The sequence below is a fragment of the Pelodiscus sinensis genome, chromosome 5, assembly GCF_049634645.1.
Source record: "Pelodiscus sinensis isolate JC-2024 chromosome 5, ASM4963464v1, whole genome shotgun sequence".
Taxonomy (NCBI): domain Eukaryota; kingdom Metazoa; phylum Chordata; order Testudines; family Trionychidae; genus Pelodiscus; species Pelodiscus sinensis.
In genome coordinates this window covers 72,238,099-72,263,809 of record NC_134715.1, presented here as the reverse complement: position 1 = coordinate 72,263,809, position 25,711 = coordinate 72,238,099, and the positions used below count along the sequence as shown (strand labels likewise).

Here is a 25,711-nt window from a genome sequence, read left to right as displayed (position 1 = left end):
AAAAGATGGGAAGATAATGTGCAAGCCATTCAATATCCCAGTTTAGACGATTAGCATAAGAATTAAACTGGTGAATGAAGTTAAGTTCCAATCCTTCTCTGTGTATTTGGCTTGTGGATTTGGTCTGAAACAAATGGACGACTTGAGGATCCATTTATGAGTGTCCAGGAAGATTAAAGTGTTCTCCAACAGGTTTTTGTGTGTTGCCTTTTCTGGTATCTGATTTGTGTCCATTAATTCTTTCCCATAGAGATTGTCCAGTTTGGCCAATATACATTGCAGTGGGGCATTGTATTAGAGAATAGGACTATAAGTACAAAGTTTTCAGGAGACCCCTCTTCCAAGCGGAGCCAGCAGCACCCGGGGTTGAGTTCAATAGGTAAGGATACTTTTTCATTGATCTAACACAGAACTAGTGTGAACTCCTATCTCATAACCTGAGAAATGTACACACCACCCATGCATCTGATGAAGTGGGTATTTGCCCACAAAAGCTTATGCTCCAATAAATGCCTCTGAGAGGCTCTACTTCCCCACTTGCTAGCACAGCCTCTGAGGGTAGAAAAGAGGGGGAAGGGGAAAAAACTTGACATTAAACACCACAAACAGGATTAATAAATATAAGCCATGAGTAAAAGTCCCATCCCAAGTAGGTTGGGCAATGTCTTTTCCCCCTCAGTTTCTCAAGTCCAGCAATATAAATGTCCCCTTCACATGTCCAACCCTTCTCTGCACTCCACTCACAGTTGTTGCCCTTGGTCAGTGCAGACCCAGAGTCCAGAGGTGCATCTGTAGAGTTTGCTTCTCACTCTGGGTGGGAGAAGGTAAAGAGGCATCTTACTCACTCCACTGGCCTCTTACCATGTGCCTGCTTGTTGCTCTCTGCTGCCACCCTGCTGGCCACTCATCACATTACTTGTCATCAGCTGCTCTGCCAACTGCTTGCTCACAGCTCTCTCTGTCCACTTGCTCACACCAACCACTCCTGCTGGCTCCCACCTACTCACACTGGCCACTCTTGGCAGCCACCTGCTCTTTTTTTTCATTAGCTGCCCTCATTGGGCTGCTGCTTAGTGATTTTAGCTCTGTGAAGGTTGGGCAGAAACTCACTAATTTCAGTGCTCAGAAGGTTCGGTGGGTAGCTGAGTTAGTCTAGATGTTTCATCAGTCTTTAAGTGTTTCCTGACTCTTTTTGTTAGCTAATTAATGGTTCTTATCTGCCCCCTTCGACTATTTAGTCTTTAGGTGCTTATAGACTCGGCTTTCCCTTGATATATTTTTTACCCACTGCTTTTTCTTGTTCCCCTCTCCCAATTTTCCCTTCTTCCAACCCATCTCCCATTTCCCCTATTTATTTTAGTCCTAGACATCCAACACTCCGGTCATCTGAAGAAGTGGGCTGTGCCCAGGAAAGCTCATGATACCACCTATATGTTTTGTTAGTCTACAAAGTGCTACCAGAATACTTGTTTTTTCAGTGCTCAGTTATTTCAGCTCCTGGTCATCAGCACAGTCTGACCACAGGTGATTTCAGCTCTAATGGAGCAATTTAAAAATAAAAAGAGGCTCCTAATGAAGCCTAGTCACCTATATTGGAAGAGCAGAGAAAAAGCAGGTTGAACCAGTCTTACAACCAGACACCTGAGGGCTTGCAGCCTGCTGATTGGGAACCTGCTGTCTCCTTCTTGCTCTCACAAGCCTGAAGTTTCAGTAACTGTCCCTCTGAGATTCTTTAAACTGCGAGTGACCCCCTCCTTTTGGGATACAGGCAGTCCCCGACTTACGCGGATCCGACTTATGTCGGATCCGCAGTTACGAACAGGGCTGCCCCAGAGTACACGGACTGTGGGACCTCGTGGTCCTACCGCCCGTGTACTCTAGGGATTTCTCTGCGTCTCCCTGCTTTGCAAAGCCGCGGGGGGAGCTCGCGCCTGGGCTGCTCTGCTGCCGGCTTCCCCGTGGCTTTGCAAAGCCGTGGGGGAAGCCGGCAGCGGGACAGCCCAGACGCCCCGCGGCTGTCCCGCTGCCGGCGTCCTCAGAGGCTTTGCTCCCCGTCTCCCTGGTCTGCTGGTCTCCAGCAGACCAGGGAGACTGGGAGCAAAGCCGTGGAGCACCCAGGCGGCGGGACCGCGGTGCGTCTCGGTCCGCCGCCCGTGTCTTCCTGGTCTGCTGGGGTGAGGGGGGGGGGGGCGCAGCTAGTACGCCCCCCCCAGCAGACTAGGCTTTTCTCCGGATGCCTGTGGCAGAGCAGCTGGGGTGCTGCCGGTTGGTCCCGCAGCGCCATTCTGGGCGCTACTGGTCCAACCGAGCAGCACCCCAGCTGCTCTAGTTCTGATTCAGCTGCTGCTGGTCAGTTTCAGCAGCGGCTGAATCAGTACGCCTGGGGCAGAGCAGCTGGGGTGCTGCTGGGTTGGTCCAGTAGTGCCGTGGAGCGGCACTACTGGAGCAACCCAGCAGCACCCCAGCTGCTCTGCCCCAGGCGTCCTGATTCAGCCGCTGCTGAAACTGACCAGCGCTGACTACAGGAAGCCCAAGGCAGAGTTGCTCTGCCCCGGGCTTCCTGGAATCAGCTGCTGATCAGTTTCAGCAGCAGCTGACTTGGGGACGCTTGGGGTTTTTAAGTTGATTCTGTATGTAAGTCAGAACTGGCAGTCAGTTTCAGCAGTGGCTGAATCTGGACGCCAGTTCCGACTTACATACAGATTCAACTTAAGAACAAACCTACAGTCCCTATCTTGTACGTAACCCGGGGACTGCCTGTACTTTAAGTACAATCTTTCTTTCCTGTATTTCCACAAAGATTACAAACACCGCATTTAATACTAACACAAATTGTGATCCAACACCATTGTAAGTTGATTACAATGAGGAAGACATTATTCCATGGGTTGAATATCTAAGCAAAATAGGAACAACCATTTTCACATTAACACTCCCAATCTCTTACCTTTTTCCCAGCTTGCTGCTAGGGGAAGCATTCATTCAGACCCTACTTACACTATAGACAAGGGAACAATGCAAGGGAAATAGTAACACATTTCCAGAAGTTTTTTCCCACTCTCTCAATCCAATTTGGGTTAGAATGTTATATATTATATGATCTTCAGGGTGTCTGCAAGAAACTGAGCAACAGCTGATTAGGAAATGGCATCTGTGGCTTGAGGAAAAACTTGGCAAGAAAAACTAACAAACAAACAAAAACCTACTAACTGGCTATAAAATTGTAGTCTTCTGTGAAGCGAGGGTGTAGTTTAATTTCTAAGTTTTATTTTTTGGCTTTAAGTGAAAAATTAGCTGAGGAGGGTTTCTTACAGTGAGAAGCACAAAAACAGATTTCTGAATGCTCTTTAAAAAGATGTCCAAGAGAGAGGCAAGTTTCACTTGATGTCCATATAGTGAGTAGATGCTTCAATGATCCAGCTCCATGACAGAAATAATTTAAAAGATTCAAATTGACTTGATTATGGCACCAGTCCATTGCAGATGAATTACTGAGAGAGAAAAGAACAAAGCAAATGATGAATTTACAGATGGCAATGTGAAATAAAAGAAAAACTAAGCTGGTAAAATTTAAAAAACAACGTGTAGAATCTTGCGTTGGTCATCTTCCTTTCCAAGAGCAAACTAATGGTTCTTATCAGCCTCTTGTAGCTATTTAGTCTTTAAGGTGCTATTAGACTATTTATTGTTTTTTAAGTTTTTCCTGTTACAGACTAACCCTGCTATCCCTCTGAAGCTTATCTACTCACTGTCTCTTTTTTTCTTCCTCCCCTCCATGTTTTCCCTGCTCTTCCCCACCCCCTCCTTTCCTTATTTATTCTTGGATCTGGACTTCTAACACTCCTGTCATCTGAAGAAGTGGGGTATACCCACAAAAGCTCATGATATCAACTACATGTTTTGTTAGTCTTTCAGGTGCTACTAGACTATTTGTTGTGTTTTAAGTTTTTCCTGTTACAGACTAACTCGGCTACCCCTCTGAAGCTTTTAAGCTGGTAAAGCAACCAGTGAGTTTAACCAGTGAGTCTAAGAAGAGACATTATCTTTTCAACCTGCTACATCATCTACAGAACCAAATGACAGGCTTAGGATAATCTTCTCAGGGAATTATAGATAGAGTTCTTTTGAAAATATAAACTTAGGAAGAACTACTAGATTCAACTGCATACAGATGTGGTTGCCATATCTTAAAAAAGATGCATTGGCGTTGGAAAAGGTTCACAAATGGACAACAAAAATGATTAGGGGTTTGGAATGGGTCCCATATGAAGAGAGATTAAAAAGACTGGGACTTTTCATTTTAGAAAAGAAGAGACTAAGGGGGGATATGATAAAGATCTATAAAATCATGACAGGTGTGGAGAAAGTGAATAAGGAAAAGTTACCCCTCAAGTAACCTCATCCAGTCCAAGTAGCATCACTTAGAATGAATAATATGGGTGCAATGTGGGTGGTGTCAAGTATGGGTGTCAATGTGGGTGACCAACATCCATAGAAATCTGGACAGACAATAAAGCAGAATCTTTTAAAAATCAGGCAAATGGATGCTGCAAGATATATTAATCAAGTATGTGGAGTACTGGCAGAGCCCATGTTAAGATTCTTCTCTGCCTTCTCTACAGGACCTAAATGTATATTGTATTATTCATTTTAATCCCTTTCTGATAACCAGTAATTACATTTATAAATAGGAGTGAGACTCTGCTTAAATTCCCCCAGCAATGAAATATAGTTTTTTGGGAATGATGCCAAAATTTTGGAACATATTCCCACCACAAGGACTATTCCCAAGCTATGACTCTCAATAGTACTAACTAGAACAGAGAGAATTACTATATCAATGAATACGGACAATGTGAACAGGATGACAAAAATGGAAAACAAAAATGCACTTTGTAGATACGTGAAATAATCTCATATGAGATGCTTAACAGCAATTTCTTAACAGCTGTTGCTTTGAGGCACTTAATGAGACAGATAGCATTGCATGAGCATTTTATGTCAATATTTATGTAAATACCTAATAGATGACAGTTCTGATGTGACTGCACTCTTCTCAGTTAGGCCCCATAATGCACCTGTGACTATTCAGTTGTTTGTGACTGGCACCAGCTGGGGTGAATAGTGACAGAAAGTAAACATAATATATTGCAGATATGAAAAAAATACTGTTTTCATCACTAATTAACACAGCAGTGCCCCAGCTCCTAGGTCCCTGGCAATGAGACAATTAACCAAACAAGCAAGGATAGGAGACCATTTTGTTTACTAACAGGTATTGCATACCTATATATGAACACTAATTAAAGTGAATGATCAGTTACAGCAAGGGGAAAAAGAACAGAGTCCAGTAAATTGTTGACAAACAATGTACATAGGATAGGGGAATACACAACAGCTCTTTAACCACTCGCACCAGAAAATGAATAAGATGAAATAATATCAGGTGACTGAACCTTATACAAATAGGACAGATTCAATCAACATTGTGAATCTGAGAAGAGATGTAAAATCTACTCAATAGTCAGCAAACATAACTTATCTACATAGCCAGAATATTTAAATCCCAGTCTTCATTTGCAAGTTTGAATGCCTACATTAGCCACCCTAGTTCGAACGAGGGGGCTAGTGTAGACATACCCTAGGAGAAGAGCTGCCAGAGGGGCAAAAAAGGCCTTGGAGATGAGAGAGGCTACTTCTGTGCTGGAGGATTGGAAGGTTTGCCAGAACATATGGACCCCAAGAATCATGATGAGCTGGTGGAACTACCATGTGCTGTCCTTCCAACCCTGAGTACAACATAGGAACGCAGTTACCCAGGTAATGGGAGAATAGAAAGGAGCCCAGGAAAGCTGAATAGAGTTTGGCCAGGGGACGAAGTATAAAATGGTTTTTGTTGTGGGTGGATCCCCACTGACCCAGTGACAGACTAATAGGGCCCCACTAATAGGGCCTTGACCTGGGACGCAGTGGACCGGGAGAGTCTGAGCTCCCCTATCCCAGCCACACCTCCTCTGGAGGGTGGCCTCCTGCCCCATTAGGCCAGAAGGTTGGTTTTGGCCTGACGACCACCAGAGTTAGGGCACTAGGTGAATAGGACTATTGCTCTCAAATGACTGGATCATTGGCTGCTGCACCTTCATTTAGATCCCCAGGTAGATGGACTAATTGTTATCTTTACTGATTGCCAGCCAGGACTATTAACTGTTAGCTGCCCTTCCCTGGGTGCCCTGAATGTTTACCATCCCAGACCACCAACTGGTGACTACACTGCCCTGAGGGTCTGGGGCTTATAAGGTCCCTGCTATCTGGCTGTTTAGGAAACAGATAGCAGACATATAGCTAATTCCTTCCTAATTGAGATGGTCCCAGTGGTATTATCACAGGGATTGCGATCTCTAGCCCAGACTGACAGGGAGAACTGGAGATGATGATGGCCCTATTCTCCCTGGCTGCGTCTAGATTGGCATGATTTTGCGCAAAATCTTGCTGCCTGTCTACACTGGCCGCAACTATTTGCACAAGAACACTGACTTTGTAATGTACAAAATCAGTGGTTCTTGTGCAAATACTCTGACCCTCCCGCTCAGGGATAAGCCCTCTTGTGCAAGTATTCTTGCGCAAGAGGGCCAGTGTAGACAGCAATGTTAATTTCTTGCGCAAGAAAGCCTGATGGCTAAAATGGCCATCGGAGCTTTCTTGCACAAGAGAACGTCTACACTGGCACAGATGCTTTTGCGCAAAAGCAAATCTTTTGCGCAAAGGCACATGCCAGTATAGACGCTCTCTTGCAGAAATACTTTTAACGGAAAAACTTTTCTGTTAAAAGCATTTGTGCAACATGCCAGTCTAGACGCAGCCTCTCAGTTTGTAAGTCCACACAAACATTCATAAACAATGTGTTTCCTCATGCAAAGAGAGATATGAAATCCCCTAGACCTGCTTTGTTCCTGCTCACTTTATATTTCCAATATTTTGCCTGAACAAAAAGAACAGTGAGCTGTTCAAGCATTCCTACTCCATATTAGTGATCCTAATATTCATATGTCTTTCATCACTGTTATAACCAGCACTCACATTCTTTAATGTATTCATTCTGATGATGCCCATGTGAAACAGAGTAGTAGTATAATTCCAGTATTACATCTTCAGAGAGTACAATGACTTGCCTAAGTATACACACAACTTGCAGTTTGTGAGGAGAAGGGATTTGAAACTTTGGCCTTGTAAATCCTAAACTAGTGCCCTAACTACTGAACTATCCAACAAGTAGTTTTAATACCATAAAACTTAACTTAGGTGACCAATCACACAATTGGAAAAGCAAATTCAGCATTTTAAATCCTTGATTAAATGAGCTCAAAAGTTCATGAACAATCTATAAATGTAAACACATTCACACAAAGAAACTTTCAAACAAAGTTGAATAATGAAATACAATGGTAAAAATCAGGACCAGCCAACTGGCAATTTGTGAACTAGTTAAGAGATCAAATTCAAGGCATAAATATTTTGAAATCAATAATTTAATCTGCTTTAGTTATTAGCTATTTGAATATAATTGTATTGTATGAATAAACTATAGCTTTATCTTGTAAAATTTAGATTCATCAATTCCTTCTTATCAAATCAATAAGAAAGGCAAGAGCAGCAATATAGTTTCTAATCAGTTACAATTTTTTTATTCAGCAGCCTTATGTTCTAAGCATCCCTTTACAACTATACATTTATTCTTTGGGGATAAGTACGTATTCACCCAAAACAACGAGTAGTCCTGTGGCATGTGTCCTTTTCTCTTGACACTTAGGCTGAAGTATCTTTTGTTTGAACTGTTTCTGTGACATTAACATAATACAGAAGTGTTAAACTAGTAATTTCAGTTTTGATTATAAAAGTTCAAGCTGTATTCTAAATTATAAACTTTTATTTTTTTTCAGCAGTCATTGCCTTTGATTTTCTGTATTTTACTTTCATCCTAAAAAATTAATATATATCCATCTCTACCATTACCTACTTATGTACAGAATAAAATCTGTGCAAGTCTCCAACATTTATGAAGAAGAAATTCAAAGAGTCCACTTCAGAAAATATTAACATGTATTTAATTCATGCTCATCTAGATTTCAGGCTCATATGTAGTTCAGTACACTTCACATTTCTCCAGTATAATTTGATTCCATAGCATTTTCCAAGAAGAAAGGAGCTTAGAAGCTTATTGGGATTGCTTGGCTCTAACTTTTCATTCTTTGCAGTATGTCATGTAAAGACAGGCAAATGAGAAATATTATAGATTTTGATCTTTGGTCAACTAACGGAAGCCATGAATCTGAAAATAATTTGGCAGCCAGTGACATAAATGGCAAAACAAATTGGACTGAGTCCCACCATGATTCCTGTGCATTGACACACAGGCATCAAACCTCTACTCTAATAGGACAGGTTGGGATCCTCTTGCAAGACAGAATTTCTCACTCGTATAAACTTTATGAACTTTATATTATCACCTCACTGTCTGTACCCTTACGTCAGTGGAGAAGTTGCGTGTGTCTAAAACTAACTGTGCTAGGGGGATTCTCGGCTACATTTATATCCCCTAAATAAGATACCTCCCAACAATTATTGCTGCCTGTAGGCTTTTCTCATTGCTGCTGAGGACTGAAGCATCCCTGGCAACCAGAGAAATTACAAGATGGTATACACTACAGGCATCTTTGCCTTGTGTAGCCTCATAGACGCCAGCTCTGTACAGCTCAGTCAGGTTTCAGGATTGTGGCCCATTATTCTAGATGTATATTGTAGTTAAAAATAACATTAGTAGAAGTTAATGTGAAGTAAATAAGGGCAATTAAATATGGTAAATATTATTTGGAAAAAAATGGCAAAATACATCTGTATTTATGAATATTTGTGAAATATTCAGCCAACAATTAGGAGCAAGGACAAATGATTTAAAAAAAATCAAAGAATGTATTTTAAAACAGAGTCATCAGTATACCCTCTGGGAGGCACACCCCATAGTTCAGTAAATGCTGAATAATTCAATAAATATATCCCTGGCAGAAGCTACAGTCAGGGTTATACTCATAACATCCTCAGAAGTTCTAAGGAAATCACTCTAGACCCATCTGTTCCCACTGAAATCAATGCCAAAAGTCTAACTTCAGATGGAACAGGAGCAGGTGCTAAATGAGCTAATCATGTGAGTAGCCGAAGCACTGTTAAATTCAAGTTGGCTAACATTGGCATGCTGAAAATAGGGCTGCAAGTGAAGTAGTATATTTCAAGCACTAAAGTTTATAAATGAAGAGATTGTGAAGAGGATTCTGACAGATTCTATTGGACATGTACAATTAAAAATAGTTTAATTTATTTTCAAACTTAGTTTGCAAAAATATCGAAGGTTATTTGTCAAGGGACCACTTTGACAATGACTATAAAATAGACATGTAATCTGTAATGTGAATTGCAAAAGGAACACTACCCAAGGCTACTCAGGGTACTCCTACCCAAAGCTACTACTACAGACTTAGGGTTTTCCCACTACACCTGAACCTCTTTAATACAGCAAGTTTGGGAAGTAGGCTATGCCAGGTTTATTGAACTTTCTCAACCATGGGTGTTCACCATAATGAAGGGCAATCACAGTCTATTATTAATGCTTTTGTATGTATAAACCATAGAGTGTGGTACCTGTATAAGGGTATGTCTACACTACCACCCTAGTTCGAACTAGGGTGGTTAATGTAGGCAACCGAAGTTGCAAATGAAGCCCGGGATTTGAACTTCGGTTGCCTACATTAACCACCCTAGTTCGAACTAGGGTGGTAGTGTAGACATACTGTGATGGGTAGGCGGACCCCCCGCCCGACCCCGCACTGAGACAGGCCCTGAGGAGGGGGCAGAGACCGGGAAGGGAGATTGGGCGACGGGAATTGCGCCACGGAGCGCGGGGCGGTAGCGCCGAGCACCAGCACGGCCGATAATGGACGGCCCAAGCTGGCGCTAGGGGATGATGTCAGCAAAGGCGCCGACCAAGACAGAAAGCAGGGCGGGGGCCGGGGACGCAGTGGTGACGTCAGGCCAAGGTGCCAAGGAGCGGGGAATTCAAAAAGGCCCCTGCCTCGGCCAGGAGGAGGAGGAGGAGAGTGTCTGACCCCGGGGGGAATCCCAGGACCGGCGGAACGACCTCGACCCCGAGGAGTCCGGGCGGCCAGGAGGCATCCGAAGTGGACGGAGGGCAAGCTTGTCCCCACGCTGGGGGAATCCGTAAAACATTGACCGGGAAGAAGGGACCCAGGGCGGGGCTGCGAAACCCCGCGAGTGGAGGGTTTGGGGGAAACTTGACCCCCTCCACTGACAGGGGACGCACGTCCCCTTTCTCAGGGCCCTGGGTCAGGGCTTGGAGTGAGGGAGGGCCCGAGCCCCCTTCCCGGTCCCCCTGGGGATACACATAGGCTCAATCTGCCCCGGCGGCGCAAGTGCTGCCATAAGGCCAGAGGCCCAGATGGGGCACGGAGCTCCCACTTAGGACGGTGTACCACCCGGACTCGGTGTGGGCTTTAAGAAAACAGTTACACATACCCTAACATATCATAAGATAAATCCTTAATGCACCTTATTTAAACTGTTATTGGGAGTCTAGGAGGGAGGTGGGGCACAGGAGCAGGGCAGGAGCTGGGTTGTGGGGTCCGGGAGAGTATGTAAGGGGAATGACTCCACACTTACAGGGACACATGTGGCTCCATGCTCCCCACCATTCCCTCACTGCTCCCATCAGCACTCCCAACTGGTGAACAGCAGCCAATGGGATCCATGATGAAAAATCCTCCAGATAAGTATTTTGCTGCACTCCCATTTCCTGAATTGAGTGAAGGTGGGTGGCAGTTCAGAGAGCTGCTTTCTCCTCCCCCCTGCTAGGCAGAGCCCCTGGGCCAGATCCAGCCTGCATCTGGTCTGGATCCAGCCTGCGACCCATGTGGGGATCCAAACCATGGGTGTTCCCAGATCATAGAAACCCAGATTAAGAAGGTTCAAGTGTATATTATTCTAGTGTTTGTTTAATATCCTTTCCAATTTGGTGAAAGCTCTTATTGATTAAAATGCATAGCCAATTACTTAACTAATACTGTAGCTCAATATGAAAAATATTTAAGAGACCAAATGATCTAGCTTTGCCAAGCTTATTAACTAAAATAAAAACAGTTCAATAAAGAAAATACCATAACCTACCTTTTAGAAAGCTTGTTTCTCAGAGCATGTGGGTCACCTTACCCAGAAGCAGTTCTTTAACGATAGATCCACCAAACTATCTATCCTGGTTGTTTACAAGTTATAAATCTCTGTATATATGTTACCTATAATCCAATGCAAGTTCCACAACTTATTGTTCTACACTGTTCTTTATTTGTGTTTTAGACACTGCATTCCAAACCAATTGGGTGTAAAGACGCAGCCTAACTTGAGCAAGGACACATCATTCACAACTTTTTCTTGACAGACTTACTGGTTTCTAATTGCAAAGGTATGTCTGTAATGCAAAGCATTGTGGGATATATATCTTGACTTAAATGAACCAAAGTGAAAAACATTGTGAGAAAGATATGATTTGGTTAGCATAGTTGTCTGTGTGGTTTTGGCAATGACTACTGGTGATGATTGACTAACAGGAATAAACTTCACTAAAAATCTTGATTCATGTTTTGTTGAAATACACAAAAAACACTTTGTGGAATATGCTTTTGCCCCTCCTCTCTAGCAGTACAATGTAGAGATCATTGTAACAAAATGTGGTAGAAAAAGGGGCTAGCAGATTCTAGGACTGTCTAGCAGATTTTAAGACTGATTCTAGCATCACCATGGAGTGTACTCAGGAAAAGAAGGGAGTAGACATGGTTGTTACAAGAGTAATACAATAGTAATTTGTAATATATTATACTAAACATACACATATTATCTAACATTCTAAATATATTGTATATACAGACCACCCTTTAAAAAATATTCAACATGCTAATCTTAGTTATTAATTGAATTTAACAAAGGGCATTGAATTAAAGATAGGAGAATTACACACGCAACACAAAATCTGCTCAGCAAAAGATCATAAATCAGAATTGAAGCTAGTATTTCCAGGATAAATAAATGTACAGTTGCACACGATCAAAGTCTTCTGTGAATTATGCCAAGCTTTAATGAGATGTGTTAGATTGCTCCACAGCTAGGGATCACAAGAGGGCAGCAATCTCTTACCACATCTTCCCCTCCCTCAACATAACTCTGGCAGAAAGTGTGGTATACAGCCGCTTCTTTCACATCTATGATAGGTAAGGGCTTTTCCACCATTGTACTCTTCTGTCATGACTACTGGTAATGATGGACTAAATTGGAATAAACATCACTAAAAATTCCCCTTCATGCTTTGTTAAATACACATAAACACTTTGTTCTACGTGCCTTTGCCCCTCCTCTCTAGCCAAACAATGCAGAGAACAGCAAAATGTGGTAGAAAGGGGGATAACAGATTCTAGCACTTTCTGTACAGTAGCACCATAGAGTGCACTCAGGAATGGAAGGGAGTAGGCACGGTTGTTAAAAGAGCTCTCTCTTTCTCACACATTAACAAATAGCTAAAAAGCCTGTTCTTTCAATCAGGTATAATTCATAGAATCATATGTAAAATAACTGCAAATGGCTGAGAACTTAAAAACTGGATTGTAGCTGATCATGAATCCCAATGAAGATTGAGCTTCGTGATACACTAAACAAAAAAAGAACTCCCCACAATGCCTGTAGCTATTTCCATTGCTTCACATTGACTCACCAGATATTCTAGACTGGCTATGTTGATTTGTATGTGGGTGGTTGTGTTGTGCTGGGAGAGTTGTTTGGATTTGCATGGGTAGCAAATAAAATATGTGTTGCTGTCAAAGGTTGTGTGTGATTGGGATTATTGCATGTGTTGATTATGTTGTATTTGTTTGTGTCTGGGGGTATTGTGTTGGGAAATTTGTGTTTATTTGTATAGGTGGGAGTTAAGTTTGAAGATGTGGCAGTAGGACCAAGTAATCCACCATCTGTGCAGTCTCCCTCCTACAACTTGGAAATCATTGCATGCAAATTATATGTATAATAGAGTAAGGGAGCAGACTTTGTGAAATACTTTGGAATTTACACTGGTATATTGGCATGGCATAGATACTTGCCTTAGTGTACCTTACACTGCACAGGAGTGCTTTGTAAAGTCAAAATGGCTGACAACATAAAACTTTAATAGTAACAGATCGTGAAGCTTAATAATATTTTAATCTGGTGTAGCCCATAGTCTTGCCTTTACTGTATTTATTGGCTTGCCTTCATTATATTGTTGTTTGCATTATATTCAACTGTAACGCAAGAAACCTATAGACTACGTCTACACTGGCCCCTTTTTCGAAAGGGGCATGCTAATTTTAAACTTCAGAATAGGGAAATCCACGGGGGATTTAAATATCCCCCGTGGGATTTAAATAAAGATGTCCGCCGCTTTTTTCCGGCTTGGGGAAAAGCCGGAAAAAAGCATCTAGACTGGCCCGATCCTCCGGAATAAAGCCCTATTCTGGAGGATCTCTTATTCCTACTTCAAAGTAGGGCTTTATTCTGGAGGATCTGGCCAGTCTAGACGCTTTTTTCCAGCTTTATCCCAAGCCGGAAAAAAGCGGCGGACATCTTTATTTAAATCCCGCGGGGGATATTTAAATCCCCCGCGAATTTCCCTATTCCGAAGTTTAAAATTAGCATGCCCCTTTTGAAAAAGGGGCCAGTGTAGACGTAGCCATAGTGTTCTGCATCTTATAAGCCATTAGCTGAAGTATAAGCTAGTATAAGTATGCTTATGCAGTTATATATCAACGGTTACTGGTAGACTTAGGAACTAAGAAGCGCTTGCTCAATGGTAGGAAGTAGAATGTTCTCGTAACTGCTACCATGAGGACCATAAAGCAAGGGGTGACAGGAATGATCATGAGGTGATATGCTAGATATCTATATGCTAACCTATACATATCTATACTAACGTATAAAAGAAAACCTCAACATTAGTAGGATGAGGAAATGCAAATAAGGAAAAAGGGGAAAACCCTTACTGAATATATTAGACATAATAGTGTCAGTGATGGAGCTGAGAAGAGATTATTAAACGCAAAATATTGGTATAAGGTAAGTGCTCTTACCCCACACATTGCCAACTAGAAAGTGCTATTTCCATATATTTTAAACAGGCATAAGTGGTAGTTTATTCTTTGAACATTAATGAAATTTGCCTATGAGTTTAAACAGGATTTTAGGGAAGGATACAAAAAAAAAATCATAAGCAGTGATATTAGGAAATTGGGAAGCTTCATATTTATGTAAAAAGGTTCATATTTAAGATAAAAATATCATTTTGTAGATCATAGGCCACTCTCTTCTATTAAAGGAATAAAAATAATTAATATTACAACATTAACAAGTCAGAGATCCCTGAGGACAAACAAAAAGCACCGAGGCTGGTACCATGCTTGCACAAAGTGTAACTGCTTTCAACTTGCATATACTGCATTTTGCATTGGTTTATACTGTGCAAATCCATCAGAAACCTTTAATATAATCAATATAAAATACTTTCTTCATGGTAAAGGAGTTTTCTTAAATTAATTAAAAATGGCATAGCCTGAGGGCCACTAATGGGGGGAGGAGACCTAAGGGGGCTTCTCCAGGGCTAGGTGATTTAAAAGATCCAGGGGCTCCTGACCACTGCCACCACAGTATCTGAAGTGGCCAGAACCCTGGGCCCTTTAACCACTGTCAGGGCCTCTGGCAACATGTGCTCTGAGGCCCTAGTGGCACTGAAGGTTTGGCTGGAGGCGACTAGCCCCAAAACCAGCCACTTCTACCCGAGGCCCTGCCCCTTCTGGGAGGCCTGGAACTGGCTCCCCGCAGGGCCTGGCGAGTCTCTCATCAGTATTCTCTGTATAGCCTTATCTTAAATAGGGATGCAGGTGTCATTTTAGGCATTCATTAATATCTTTAAATTTTCTTTATTAGCAATTATCATTATGATAAGAGTTTTATGAAATATATATATATATTATTTAGTATGCTAACTATTTTAACTATGGAACAGCCCCGACATGACAAACATAAATGATATAAAATCAGAAGTACATAATCTATAGCTGCCAGAAGTGATTTTAGATTTTCAAATTAGCCACGTGACAGTTGGGTCTTGTGGATTTCTTAGCAGGAAGTTGCTTACTTTGCCTGAGCATCAGTTTCCAGAACAAATATGCAGCATATCTGAGGCAAAAATGTTTTTTAGCAACTGTAATTTTCTGTTGAATCCTTAATTCAATCTCTTTATTTTTGAGGGAAACAAAAAGAATTTGATTTTCATAATTAGCCAAGCCAAGAATCTCATATTAAAATAGAAAAATACTACAACACACTCAAACACTGTTCACTCTGGCCACTGAGATATGAAAAACCACATACATCTCGCACATTCATATATATTTTTTCACTAGCACCTTTCCAAGACACTGAAACAGAAGAGAGAAGGCATCCCTTAAAAAGTAGTAATGTAGGTAGCAAAATGTTTGTCCTCCAGTGATTGATCAAATTTCTGCCTATTTAGAAATTCCCAAGTTTTTTGGACCAATTACATTATTTTAAAATAGTCAATAGTCAGATTACACTGTTAAGTACATTAAAAAAATAGATCTGGTTCATTGGTTCTAACTTGCATAGTTGCACACTCAACATAAATAAATAAGCAAGCAACATCAAAATCAGAAAATATATTTACATCTATTTGCACATTCATGTCTTATTTAAAGCAAACTAACTTTTTTCTGGTTTGTTTTGATTTTTTTTATTAAAAAGACAAGGAAGTGCTTTTTATTACTATATATATATATATATATATATATATATATATATAATGACTATTGATGGGAGTAGACACTTATTATAGGGATATAGTTGCAAGACCAGTTTCAATAACTACATATTAGTCCCATTGTTCCATCTAATGTACTTCAGTTCCAGGACAGTGGACCATTCAAAAACAATCGAGGATGGGAAAGGGAGACCAGGGAATAAAAGGGAACTGAGTTATGGAGTCACTGGCTACGTCTAGACTGGCATGATTTTCTGGAAATGCTTTTAATGGAAAAGTTTTCCGTTAAAAGCATTTTCGAACAGAGCATCTAGATTGGCACGGACACTTTTCCGCAAAAGCACTTTTTGCGGAAAAGCGGCCGTGGCCAATCTTGACGCGCTTTTACGCAAAAAAGCTCTGGTTGCCATTTTTGCGATCGGGGCTTTTTTGCACAAAACAAATCTCAGCTGTCTACACTGGCCCTTTTGCGCAAAAGTTTTGCGCAAAAGAGACTTTTGCCCGAACGGGAGCAGCATAGAAATTCCGCAAAAAGCACTGATTTCTTACAGTAGGAAGTCAGTGCTTTTGCGGAAATTCAAGCGGCCAGTGTAGACAGCTGGATGTCTCATAAAGCGGCTGATTTTCCAGAAAAACTGGCCAGTCTAGACACAGCCCCTATGTATGAGACAGAGGGAAAGGAAGTACCTCCAGTAATAACCTTCCTTCCCCTTCTCCCTCCCTCCCCACCTCTGTCCCACTCTTCTGGCCATAGGACTGAGAAACCTACTTCTATAGTGATCACAAGGGAGCCCACCATATGACTAAGAATATCTTATACAGTATGGTTATTCTGCTACTGTGACTACTGTAAGAGTACCTGTTCATTAGCATTTAAATCAGCTCATAAATATTTCACTTTAAATTCCAGTTTAAATAAGCCTTACATCTGGTCACTATAATGCTGTGGTTTAACATCTGTTGTAAGCCTTAATTTTAGCCTGATATAGTGCTATTGTACAGTCATACAGTTTCATAAGGGCACTTACATAATAAAACAGAGATTTAATGGAGCACTTTATCGTTTTGCAATTTTTAGTTTCAGCTGACCGTGGCAAGTGAAGGTAAAGGTTGCATTATATAGAACCTCTTCCTCTGGCAGGAATACTTTTTTACCTAGAAAAGGGATACATTTTAAGAAACTGAAGTATATATTTGAGAAGTGTCCTGTTAACAGATTTAAGAACTTAAGAACATAAGAACATTTATTCTGTGAAACTGACATGCATTGTAATTCACCTTAAAAATGTCTCCTCTTTCTTTCTATTCCCATTTTTTCTCCTCCTCTCATTTAATTTCATGTTTTTAATTATAAAAATAGAGATAATGGAAAATATTGAAGAAAATATTTTCAAAGCACAATGGGTTTTAAGGAAAAGCAGAAATCATCAGCATGTGAGTTATAAGTCAGCAGTCAGATGCAGAAATGGAATATACAGCTACAGAACATTCTACCTTCTATCATTAGTCCAAATTTACCAATTTTTTTATATAATAAATAATTTTAGTTTTCATTATTACCTTCCTGAAATACTGATTCTGAAAGTAGCTTCCATAGGTGATGACAATGCTTTACTATATATGGAAACTTTCTTATAAATACAGCATCCTTCTTCTCCACCAATGTGTGCATGTGACTGGCTCCCAGAAAACACCAGTACAGGAAAAATATAGTGGTACTTAATGGATAGCAGTTTTGTTACAATATGTAATCTTATAAATGACAATCACAGTTGCAAGATGGCAGCAAGTATTATATTATCCTTCTATCTCTATCCATAATAGCACATTAAAGAATCTCCAATTTAATAATTCTGTCCTAGGCAGCTCCAACCTATTCATCAAAATGAAATGTGCAGTACAGTACATTACACTGATGCAAATTTAATAATACTACCACTGAACACTTAATTAACAATTTACATGCAAGGAACCCTGGTCACTTTATAAACATTAATTCATTAAACTCCACAACAGCCTTGCAAATAGTAGGTAAATTGAAGCACAGAGAAGTTTAAGTGACTTACCCATAGTCACAGACCAAGTAAGTAGCAGGGATGGGGATAGAACTCTGACCATCTTGACTTTTAATCTTCTTGGTCTATCCATTAGAGTAAAAGATACAGAGGGGCTGTTTATGCATGCCCTGGTTTGCTTCCATAGACTTCATATGAAAATGTAAAACTCAGATTCCATGGAAGGGATTCATATTGTGTCCGGATTTTCAAAAGTTGACCTTTTGTATAGGCAAGAATGTCAAGGTGCTCAGAACCCAGGCATACCCATCATGAAACTTATTTTGTCATCTGTGACATCTTTTCAGAACTGGTCACTAGCCAATGTGCTGCATTTCTCTGAAAACCTGAGCACATCTTTTGATGCCACAGTGAGAACTGAGCTTTATGGAAACATCAAGCCACTCTTGTGGCTGCTGAGCTCTATTAAACATTGTGGCCTCTGAGTGCAATGTGACTAAAAGAGGTGTGTGGCTATGGCTAGACTATGATTTTTGCCACAAGAGGCAATGCAAATAAGCGTGGATTAGCATTTTTCCATGCTTCATTTGAATACTCTCTTTTGTTCTGTTTTTGCGTGAGGGGTTTTTGCACAAAAACAAGCAGTGTGGCTGTGGCCATTTTGTACAAAGCCTCCTTCTTCTGCATAATGTCTTGGAAAGGCATAAGGATCTCGCAGAAAAAGAGTTTTTTTGCACAAAACGGCCATGGCCACACTGCGTATTTTTGCATAAAAACCTCTAGTGCAAAAATGGAATGAAAGAGTATGCAAATGAAGCATGGGAAAATGCTAATCCATGCTTATTTGTATTGCCTCTTGTGGCAAACGTCATAGTGTTGCCGTAGTCTGTGTGTGTCTGAGAGAAAATAAGCGGTGTTTCACACAAACACACTGCTATTGATGACGTTGCCTTTGGTAAAAGATGAGGGTTTTTTGTTTCTCATATAAATACATATGCTGAAGTTTCCCATTTACTCTTTTGATATGATGCTTTTTTCCACTAAAGCCACTTTAGTCATGGTATGTTGACTCTAACTGAATATCTGGAATTTTGTGGTTTTACTACCACTTGCATTGTGGCATTGAAAGTTACAATCTGTTGGAAGTGTCTCAGAAAATCTGTGAACATTTTGGCCCTTATTTAAAAGCCAAAATATCCAGCTAGGCTACGTCTTCACTGCAGGCTTTTTGTGCAAGAACACTTGTTCTTGCGCAAAAACTTGCTTGGTGTCTACACTGCACGCATGTTCTTGCGCAAATAAATTTACAGTACAGCATCGGAAAACAGGGCTTCTTCTGGAAGAGTTATTCCTCTCCCCGGGCTCGTCTACACTGGCCCCTTTTCCGGAAGGGGCATGTAAATTTCACCTATCGTAGTAGGGAAATCCGCGGGGGATTTAAATATCCCCCGCGGCATTTAAATAAAAATGTCCGCCGCTTTTTTCCGGCTTTTAAAAAAGCCGGAAAAGAGCGTCTCCACTGGCCCCGATCCTCCGGAAAAAGCGCCCTTTTCCGGAGGCTCTTATTCCTACTTTGAAGTAGGAATAAGAGCCTCCAGAAAAGGGCGCTTTTTCCGGAGGATCGGGGCCAGTGGAGACGCTCTTTTCCGGCTTTTTTAAAAGCCGGAAAAAAGCGGCGGACATTTTTATTTAAATGCCGCGGGGGATATTTAAATCCCCCGCGGATTTCCCTACTACGATAGGTGAAATTTACATGCCCCTTCCGGAAAAGGGGCCAGTGTAGACGTAGCTCCCATGAGAAGTAAGCTCTCTTGCACAAGAGCTCTTCCACAAGTTGGCAGTATAGACAGGCAACAGGATTTTTTTGCGCAAGAAACCCCTATGGCTAAAAAGGCCATCAGAACTTTCTTGCGCAAGAGAGCATTCATACCGCCATGGACGCTCTTGCGCAAAAGCACACCTCTTGCACAAAAACACATGGCAGCATGAACGCGCTCTTGTGGAAGACCTTTTGCACAAGAACTCTTGCGCAAGAAGCCTGCAGTGTAGACATAGCCTTACAGTGTGATACCAACCTGGCAAAATGTAACCTTAATCAAACAAATCCAAAGAACTGAAACTCTAGTTACAATGTGCTTGTGACTGGATTCTATAACAACAACCATTACCAAAATACAGATAAATAATGGGCCAGGATTGAATAAAGTATGAAATGGAGAAATTGTTTTTATCTTGCTGTGTCAGCTAGACTCCTTATAATCAATTCAGTTACCATCCTCCATCTTTTGGGTAGAGCCATTGAGAAATGAATGCTAAAGTAAAGCCTGTCTTGTTAGATATCAGGTACACAGTATGTACCTTATGCCTGAAGCAATTAAAATGACATGTGAAACTAAAAGAGACATGCAGAAACTGTAGCTATGGGAGCCTTGACAGAACACACCTCATTGTGGCTGTCTGCAGAACTGTCATACAGTGAGTGACAGAAGATGCCAGCTTGGTCCAAATTCAAGGAGCAAAAAATGAACCCATATTTCAGCTGAATACAGACTTAGAGAACTGGAAGAATGCTTTTCATGAGCAAAGCAATAAAAAAAAATTACATTTTCATTTACCAAGACACCAAAAATCACTAGTGAGACATCTGTTAAAACAGTTAAGAGCAAAGAAAGTAGCTGGCCTGCCTCATCTTTTGAGGATGCTGTAAAAAAACAATGCCAGTAAGAGTTTCACTCATATCCTTTTTTAATAAGCATAAAGAAAATTTATATGAGCTTCGAGTCAATTCCAGTAAATTTATGATACAGAAATTAAGGAATGTCTCCAAAAGATCCTCATGAAGCCCAAAGAAAAAAATATTCCAGTTTATTTCTTGAAAGGTTGGCTAATAAATACTCCTTGTATGAAACTCTAGTGACAAACAGAACAGTTTACTGTTTCAGAAAAGCATAAATTCCAGAATTTGAGGTTCAAGACCTTGCAGATGGCATCTGTTATACCTCAGCTGCCAAATGCTTAATACAAGTCCCAAAGTTCAAGTGAGAGGTGTGTACAAATAATGTAGAACTGATTCCTTTTGAGGGGCAGAGTACAGTAGCAATATTTCTTTTCATTAAATCAGAAATAAAGTATGTACCAGTGCACATAATTCCAAATAAAAGGAAAGGATCAGGGAATGAAAAAAAAGACAATATACACCTATAATAAGAAAGGCATTTTATGAACGCAATTCAGAAAGAAAAGCTTTTCTGACTGACAGTAGCAAAGATTTTTATTTTATACAGATAATATTATTTATGGTAAACCAAAATCAGCAAAAGATCTGCTGATCAATCTTTTCTTTCTATCTGAAGATATACAAGGAATTATTTGTTCATATTTTTGTGAAGTCTTAAAAAAACATACACGGCATGAAATTCTGGCCCCACTGAAGTCAATAGCAAAACTTTCATTAAGTTCTGTGGTGCCAAATTTCACTCACAGCATTTTCCATTAGGCTGTAGACATTTGCCATCAATAATCAAACATCTTAAAATGTTCCTGTACTTAGCATAAGAAATTACTGCAGTATCTAAGGTAATAGAGATCTCTGCTTTCAAATGCTGACATTTAAAAATGACCACTATATCTGTCTTGTTACAAAATTGTTCAAAATTGATTTATTCTTCTAGATTGTTATATCAACAATTACTGGGCCAAATTCCTGGCTATGTTACATCTGTACATTTTCATTGAAATCAGTGAGGCTAAATTTGACTAGTAATATTTCAATCAGTTTGAAGACATTATTTAAGCAGGTTTCAGATCTTTAAAATGTTTTGCTTAATTACTGCCATTATCTGCATCTCAATATAAAACTTCCTTGGTCATTTATGTATCTGTTTGAAAAACTTCTTCAGTTATAAATATGCAATATGTCACCTTGTAAAGGCTAATTACATCAATAATATATAACTAATTATCCTGCAAGTTTGCTGTTTGTGATATTCTCAGAAGGTGACATCTGGAAATGCAGAAATTACAGTGAGCTCAAGCAAAGAGTTTTAACTAGTGATAGAGGTAACAAAATGCAAGCTATGCCTGTGAGAAACATATATTCTAGGTTACACAAAATTTCTCAGAAATACAAATGCATCCAACATAACTGCTCTCTCATTTTCTCCCTGAGGAACTATTTGTAAATACTTAGGATTATACCATTCCTGATCCACTTGCTCAACTCATGTCAACAACAGTATCATGCAGAATGTGCTTATTTTGGCCTATTCCAGGAAAGCCACGTGGTTACTATACAGAAAAGTTTAGCCTATGCTTAAGCACTTTTCTGAATTAGTGAAATAAAATTGGAATCTGAAATATGGTGTCCTAGTCCTCACTACTACATGTATTATTCTTGCTGAAACAAATTTTTAAAAAGCATAGAAAAAGCCAAAAAACACTTGCAAAATCTCTTTTCACTTCAGGTTATTCATAATCAATAGAACTAAAGATAATTTTAACAATAAAGTAACAGAATTTGTAAATGTTGGAACAACAGTTATTTCATATAATGCATTGTGATTGAATTGAATAGCTGCTCTTGGCCAAATGGAAGCTCATTATTCAACTGGGTTGACAACTCAGAAAATAATATTTCAAGGGCATATGTAAAATTGCCATTAAGGAAATGGGATAAAAAATTATGCCATGAAACAACAACTAAACAAACAGATTAATGTTAATTTACTTCAGTAACAATGTTTTGCTACATTACAGTTGTAGGTTATTTCCCATGCTACTGAAAATAACAAATTAGTATGTACCAATTAGTGAGGTTGAAGAGTTTATAATTTTTTTTACTGCTAACTTACAAGGGAAAATACCTGTTCAAAACAATACTATTTGTTACACCATTGCTAATATAGGTTTTAACTGCAGCCATTGTACTAGATCTATATGACTGAAACCTAAATTTAAAGTGACCATATTTATAGCTCTCTACATTATATAGAATGAAAATTTACTTCTATTATGGCTTGAAAATGGAAGGGGGAAAAGACCTGAAGATGTGGAGGAAACACAGGAAGTAGAACCTAAAATCATTGGTGGGAGATACAGATGTTCTGTCCTTGACACTAATTAAACCATCATTACAGAAAAAGATGGTATCCTGTAAAGAGGTGAATTGCTATTGCTGTTACTTTATTGAAAGTGTTTTGAAATGGAAACAACATACTTGAATGTCCTGACCACATTAGGTCATATGTGAAAATCAAACCTGTATTTGGCAAAAAGAAGTAGTCTACTACAATCAAAGATGCTTTGCAGAAGTGCCACTTGTCTGGTCACAGAAAATTAGAGTGTGGCAAGAGATGGTGAGTAAAAATGTTCACAGCTGCTTAAAAAGCTACACAAACATTATTTTTGTTATGATGCTAAGATTAGAAATTTGCACAGTCTTAAGCACAGAATAGCTCATCTGAAACAAATTGAGTTTCTCCAGATTTACCACCAAGTGCATATGAAGATAGCATTTTGGTCAAATTATTTTAATGGAAAGATACATGTTCTTTCAACTGTATTTATGAGGATAAACAATGGTTACTCTCAACTAATAAGCATACAGTATCATATTATTTCCTGTTGTGGAAGATTCTGCTTGTTTTTAAAAAGAAATATTCGTAATCTTATTAATTAACCAGATAGATTCCCTGTAATCTGCTTAAACTGGCTAAAATTTCTAAAAACAAAAGTATTATTCAGATTATTCAGATACTGGATAGGTAAGTCACGGAAGTAAGTGTCACTGCAAACAGCTGATGTATATTTAAATTATACTTTTCTGGCACAATCTGTATTAATATCTAAAGTGTAAAATACCACCAAAGGTTGAAGTTTCTACATACATAAATGAAACTATTAGTTTTGTAAAGAGAAATATCATTGAACTCGATTCATCATTATTTTTTAGTTATTTACACCTGTACAAAGTTGATAATAATACTGTCTTTTGATTTGGTTGTAACTGTTGGTAATATACATGTAAATATACATACAAATATTTATGAAACTGACATACATATATATATATATATATATATATATAAACTTGTCCATTTTCCTTGTTAAATATGTGTTTAAATATTTCTGTTTAAAGATAATTTTCTCTGTTTCCTCAGACAGATATCAAAGCATTTTACAAAGGGATGCTATATATAACACATCTAAGATTTCCTCCTTCCGTTCTTGTTTTACCAGCATCTGTATTTGTTTTTCTTTCTGTTCCTGTTGTCTCTATTTTTTACTGATTTTTCTTCTAATCTTTCAGCCACTTTTTTCAGTCCCTCCAAAATGGAAGGTGAACATGATGTGCTTCAAGGCAGATTTTTTATATCTTTGATATTAGAGTCATTTTGAAATTATACAAAAGAGGTTAATTCACCCTAATATCTACTGAAGCAGGAAAAATAAAAATGTGTCTAACCATTTATTAAAAAAAAAAATCTCTGCACACTTATTAATTTCAATCTTATTCTTATTACAGAATGGCAGAACACATTCTTTACAGAGGTGAAGAATATGAAATACCGGTGAAGTATTCATTGCTTGTGTATATATCAAAGTGCTTGGATGCCTGTGGGTAAAGTGAATAATTTACTCCAAACTAACTCCAACTACTTTTCAGGCAGTACAGAAGTTCTTGTGTAAACTGACAACTGGTGTCCCCTTGTTTCTGAAGCCACTATCTATATTACTTGACATATGTACTACCCCACTGTTAATATTTTACTTCCTCTCTGTATGAGTCAGGCACTGTTAAAGAATTGTTTGGAGGAAACTAGAAAGTGTGAAAAGTAAGCAAGAGCACTTAGAACTTTATAATCTATTGTTTCAGTAGTGTGGGATTTGGGGGACCCAGTATGCGGCAGGAATGCTCTGATAGTTTCATCAAGCAGGTTTTCAAAGGTGTCTCAGGCTGAGATAAAAGGAATAAACATTCAAATTAAAATTGTTATTCAGGCAACCAGAAAAAAAAGGAGATGGAGGAGACTGCAGAAAGACACATGTCTTCAGAGGTTATCAAAACATTGTGCTACGAAAGGAGAACTCCTGATAGTCCATTTATTCATTAGGCACAAAATTAGAAGCCAAAATTTGTTATTCAAATGTATTTCATAGACTAGATATAATGTACAAAATGGACAATTTAGACTTCTCCCGCAGCCCCTTTCAAAAGATTATGCTACATAGCTTTTTTTTAAATTCTTAAAATAATAAAAATTAATGTTAAGAAACAATTATTTCTATGTATAATGAATATGGAGCCCTGATCTACATTTCAAAATAACTCCCCTTCTTTCCAGATAACAAGCGCAGCATCCACACTATCAAGCCTATTATTTCAAAATAAGGGGGCTGGTTATTTCAAAATAATAAATTCTGCTCTCTGTGAGAAATAACACTTATTTAGAAATAATTGGGCTTCAGCAGGCTTCTCACAGCTGTACTTGTGGCTGCTCTGGCCACACCTGACATCTCCACTGCTCCCCTTCTCCTGCAGAGATTAAAGCAGCAGGTAGAAAGAAAAGGGCTTGTGGCACATGTGAACCTTTCACAGCCCTGTGCCACACAGCACCCAGCCCAGGAGCCGTGTCAGATCCCAGTGCACCCTTTGAGCCCCCTCTGCTGCCAGCACTCCAGCAGAACCCTTGGCTGTCCCAAGGGCACCAGCTGGATGGGTACGGCGATCCTGGAGCTCATCAAGGTGTATGACAAGGAAACCAACTCAGGATCTCTGCAGCAG

General features: G+C 39.6%; 1 long non-coding RNA gene across 1 annotated transcript; it reads left to right on the top strand.

The window, feature by feature from the left end:
• The first annotated feature begins 259 nt into the window (after window positions 1-259).
• Window positions 260-25,114, top strand: LOC142829449 (uncharacterized). Its single transcript, XR_012903864.1, has 4 exons — window positions 260-379; window positions 11,416-11,521; window positions 23,166-23,282; window positions 24,452-25,114. It is a non-coding gene; the product is annotated as an uncharacterized LOC142829449 (long non-coding RNA).
• The last annotated feature ends 597 nt before the right edge of the window (window positions 25,115-25,711 follow it).